This window comes from Procambarus clarkii, unplaced genomic scaffold (assembly GCF_040958095.1).
Source record: "Procambarus clarkii isolate CNS0578487 unplaced genomic scaffold, FALCON_Pclarkii_2.0 HiC_scaffold_141, whole genome shotgun sequence".
In the NCBI taxonomy this organism is placed as follows: domain Eukaryota; kingdom Metazoa; phylum Arthropoda; class Malacostraca; order Decapoda; family Cambaridae; genus Procambarus; species Procambarus clarkii.
Genome location: NW_027189174.1, coordinates 5,688 through 11,374, shown reverse-complemented (window position 1 = coordinate 11,374; position 5,687 = coordinate 5,688).

Genomic DNA, 5,687 nt, shown 5'->3' with positions numbered 1-5,687 from the left:
AACTCCCTACAAGTAATCCACCAGTACTTCCCTTCCACCTCTGGAAGTTCACTACCCTAATATCTTTAGGTTCTTCCGGGCTTCACTACCAGGATCCTCTGCAGCTTCTCCAGGCTGCTATCATGAAGTTTCCTTGAGTAACTACGGTGCTTCACCCTTCTGCTAGGTTCCTCCACAGCTCTCTTGGCTGCTACACCACCTCTACAGAAGCACGTGACACTCCTCTTCACTGCTTCTCCTCACAGCTCGAGGTCCTCTGCTTCACTACCTTGGAGTCTCATCAATTACTTCATCTAGGCTGGCTTCGAAGTTCTCAGCAACTTCTTCCCCAAAGACAAACCTGCAACCCATCGACACTCCAATAAAATGTTCCCCTTTAACACATAAACAAAAATAACCACACAATATGCTTGCCTCAAACCTCTATCTGTTCTCTACATACAGTGAGAGTGGACTCCCCCGTTTTGGGCGGGTCCATACTCCACCTCGCTCGGCGGCGGTCCTCACTCGCTGGGAGGGTCTTCCTCCGTCAGGAGCCGGGCTCCCTCAGTCGTCTGTCAGAGCTCAGAGGGGATGGACGTCGCTCCGTGTTCCTCCCTCTTCATTCTCCTATTTCAGGCTTTCTGCCTTATTAAAACATGTCTAACTTATAAATAAACATCGCTACTGTCGCTGGGCACACGGCCAACTACAAGCAATCACTATGAACTGGCGTATATCGTGCTTACCACAGATTATAAGGTCGAGGGCGCTTTCCCTCTGACGGCGTCTGGTCAGGGCGCTCCACACAGCCCACGAAAATGCCTCTGAGCAGCTTATTAAACTCTCCTCGCCGTCCAAGACTTGAGACCACAACGTTCCCAGCTCAATTCCACAGCTGGCACGTCTGCACACTTCTCTTCTCTTAGAGATATATCACTAGGGGTTCCCTTCTGACGGGAGCTCAAACGGAGCGCGGCTTCCCCCTGCGATGTCTGGCACTCAAGTGAGGTCAAGGTCCTCCGGAAGCGAGCCTCATGCCTCCAGCAAAATGTCCACATCTCCTAGCCAGTCATTTATCTGTTTTCTTCTTCATTGCCCATAATCTCAAACTGTTATACATATCCAAGCAACTATTTTACATATGGGCTATCACCTCAATACATGCTAGACCTTCTAATCAGGTCAGGCTTGATGAATAACTCTCAAGGAGGGAGACTCGTTTCTCCTGCAGGCTGAGATCATAACACAACTACATTTACAAAACCCTGTTCTTAAATGCAAACCGTGCTCTGAAACTCTCTCTGGACAGATGTAATAGGACCCATTATCACCACACCAGAAATAAATATCTCTTTGATATCCCCAAGGTCAAGCTTAATCTGTGTAAACACTCTATGCAAATTAAGGGACCTAGTCTATGGAACTCACGCCCTAGTGAATTGAAAAACTGTAAAACTTTTGCCTTATTTAAAAGCAAAACCAAAAAGTACCTAATTTCATCTTCCTAGTTTCCTACACTGAGCTTTAAATTTGCTCTGTACCTAGTGTTACCCAATCTCCTAATTTTTATGTAGTATCAAACAACCTTATTGTGTTCATTGCTGTCTTCTTTTATGTGCTAGCCATATGCTGTATTGTGACTACCAATTTTTGTCAACTACCATTCAAGCTGTCATTGCAATCAATTTTATATTGTTTCTGCTGTATTGTGCCTACCAATTTTTGTCAACTACCATTCAAGCTTCATTGCAATCAATCTTAGCTACCTATGTGCTTTAATATACTGTACCTACAATTTTCTCTCATCTTCTTTTTTTCATTCCATGTAACTGTTATAATTTTTTTGTCTATAAATTTTGCAAGTATTTACCTCTTTAAAATTTTCTTAGATTAGGACCTGCCCGAAACGCTGCGCGTACTAGTGGCTTTACAAGACTGTAATTACCATATTATGTATCCTCACATTCCCAATGTACATTCTTGTATATGCATAAATAAATAAATAAATAAATAAATAAATAAGATGGAATTACTGGTGTCAATTTCACTTTGCCTCAGATCTACAAGATCTTGTTGAAGTTCTCGGTGTACTACTGCTCTCAGATTGCTCATTGACAATCCAAGGTTACACTCAACGGCTCCTTTAAAGGCAGATTCTTTGGCTAACTTATCAGCTCTATCATGCATTCGGAGGCCAACATGAGATGGAGACCACATGAAATGGACTCTGTTACCATCCTTAATAATTTTGTTGTATTTGTGTCTAGCTTCGGACACGAGCATGTTACAGTTATGTCTTAAAGAGTTGAGAGCATTTAAGGATGATAAGGAGTCACTTACAATTAATGTATCAAGTTTGGAGACTTGTACACATTTCAGTGCAAGGATCAAGGTAAATAGTTCGGTCTGAAGGGTAGAGGCCCAATTGTTTATACGGACTCCCCACTCAAAGTAGAAGCCATCGCCCATTGTCAGAACAACTGCACTTCCAGCTGCACCCGTGGTGCGGTGTAGGGAACCATCAGTGTATATGATTTGAGAGAGAGAATGCTCTGTGGACAGAGCATCAATATGGCTTAAGGCGTTGAGCTTTGCCTCAAGACGAAGCTTGGGCTGATCTCTAATTTGCTTCTTGGGTGGAAAGGGAGGGATTAAAACTGGAAAGGGTGTAACCTCCCACGGTGCAGGAAAGTGCCGTTGTTGTTTCTCTTGGTACAAATCATGAACCTGATACATTTTGAGTTGAGTTCTAGTTTTTGTTATCCATTTGGAACAATGCTGATCTTCAATAAAGAAATTCTGGAGGGCTTCTGTGCAAGGATTAGGATGAGTTAGCCTAAGCATTTTTATACCAATTTGACAGTTAATTTCAGTAACACGATCAACAACGCTCAGAATATTAAGTTCCTTTCTCATATTAAGTATCTTTGTGGTACGAGGGCACCCAAGAATTATCCTCAAGGCTTCGTTCTGCAATTTTTCAAGCCCTCCAAGCTTTCTTTCAGGCATCAAAACAAGCAGAGGTGCAGTATAATCCATTAAAGATCTGATGTATAATAGGACCCATTATCACCACACCAGAAATAAATATCTCTTTGATATCCCCAGGGTCAAACTTAATCTGTGTAAACACTCTATGCAAATTAAGGGACCTAGTTTATGGAACTCACTCCCTAGTGAATTGAAAAACTGTAAAACTTTTGCCTTATTTAAAAGCAAAACCAAAAAGTACCTAACTTCATCTTCTTAGTTTCCTACACTGAGCTTTAAATTTGCTCTGTACCTAGTGTTTCCCAATCTCCTAATTTTTATGTAATTTCAAACAACCTTATCATTGTGTTCATTGCTGTCTTCTTTTATGTGCTAGCCATATGCTGTATTGTGACTACCAATTTTTGTCAACTACCATTCAAGCTGTCATTGCAACTAATCTTATATTGTTTCTGCTGTATTATGCCTACCAATTTTTTTGTCAACTACCATTCAAGCTGTCATTGCAATCAATCTTAGCTACCTATGTGCTTTAATATACTGTACCTACAATTTTCTCTCATCTTTTTTTTCATTTCATGTAATCTGTTATCATTTTTTGTCTATAATTTTGCAAGTATTTACCTCCTTAAAATTTTCTTAGATTAAGGACCTGCCCGAAACGCTGCGCGTGCTAGTGGCTTTACAAGACTGTAATTACCATATTTGTATCCTCACATTCCTTATGTACATTCTTGTATATGCATAAATAAATAAATAAATAAATGTATGCAAGGTACATCATTTTGACAATTCTGACATTGGCACCATAGCCTGAGTGATAACCTGCAACAGCCTTGAGAGCTCGGAGCCTCTCTTTATACTGACGACAGAGTCTGAATACAATAGGACCATACAGTAGCACCTCAAGGCCAAGGTATTTGAATCTGTTTACATAGTCGAGCTGGGAGCCATCAGACAGTTGCATCTTGCGAACAGCTCCTCCCTGCCTGGGTGGGCGCCGATTTAGTATCTTTGTTTTCTCTGCTGAGATAATTAAACCTAGGTCCTGACATGAGTCTAATACAGAGTTAAGAGTGTTCTGCGTGTTAGCATACCCAGTGGTGTGTATCATTATATCATCAGCATAGCTAATGATGTGGACGTTGGGTTTGCTCGGTATAGAGTCTAACAGCGTGTTTATTAAGATATTAAATAAGGTAGGACTGAGGACACCACCCTGCGGGGTACCTAGTTCAAAGTATTTTGTTACACTCCTATGTCCCTGGAAAAATACAGATGACTTCCTGTTGGATAAGTAACCCCTGATCCAACAAAGAAGCCGACCACCAATATTCATTCTTGCAAGCTCACTCAAGATAACATGTCTATTTGCAATATCAAAGGCAGACTTAAGATCTAGGAAGGTGGTATATGACTTTTCAGTGTGCAGGGTAAGAGAGGTGGTGATGCAATGATGCACACTCCTTCCATGCATGAAGCCATATATCTGGGGGGATAGCATGGTTCTTATTCTATGGAGGAGACGGTTTAGGACCATTCTCTCGAATGTTTTGCAAATGCAGCTAGTAAGGGAAATTGGACGGAAAGCATTCTTGATTTGGCTTGGGAATTGGAATGATTATACTGTTGGTCCAAGAGATAGGAAGCTCCCCAGTAACATAGCTCATATTATACAGCTCAAGCAGGGGATTCCCTGATACTAAAGGGAGCAGACGCAATATGTCATAAGTGATACCATCTTCACCGGGGGATGTGGCTTTGCCTTTGTTTAGGGCCGCGAGTAATTCAAACTCAGTAAATGGCACGTTGCATTCATCTTCCTTGTGGAGCATGAAGTCAACGAGCCTCTCTCGATCTCCGTAACCAGCATTTAATCTAAACTGCATGTCTGGGGGAAGATTATTGAAGCTAGAGGGGGTTGCCCAAGCATCGACTAACTTGTTTGCTCTGTGTAGAGGGTGAGGGTGTGCTACTTGGCCGATCTTATCGCCTTTAATTCTTTTAATATCCTTCCATGCCTGGCTGAGGGGAGTGTGAGAGTTGAGACTGTTAACAAAAGTTTCCCAGTTATCTTGCCTGAGCTCTGTCATGCGCTCCCTCGCCTTGGCTAGGGCTTTCTGAAAGAGCTTGAGCATTGCTGGTGTACGTGTTTCCCTATATGCAAGCCCAACTCGTCTGGCAGTGCGTTTCAAAGTACGCAGTTTGGGGTCATTGTAATAGGCATGGCATTTATTACCTTTCATATCGTTCCGACTATTGGATGGTGCAGGGGGCCGACCTAAAGGGTCAGCAAACATCTGAATGCTCTGTACTAGACCGTCGTTAAATGTCTGGACTGTGGAGGGATCATAAGTGCTGTACCACTCTGACACATGAGCAACAAAGTCTTCACGTCGAGCAGGAGGAACACTGAGCCGTTTGCGTTTAAAAGTCCCACCGGGCAGGATGGTATTTCCTATACATGAAGTAGTCAATCTAGGGTGATGATCTGACAACAAATCTGTTACAATAGATGATGTGCACCAGACGTGAGAGACGTTGAAACCAACACAGAGGTCTAGAATGCCTCCACATATATGCGTGGGTTCAAGGTCACCCACAATCTGCACATCTTGGTGACTATTTAGTAGCGACAGCAGTTGATTCCCGTTACCGTTACTGAAGCGAGAGCCACCAATGTCCTTGTGTCTAGCATTGTAGTCACCAAGAAT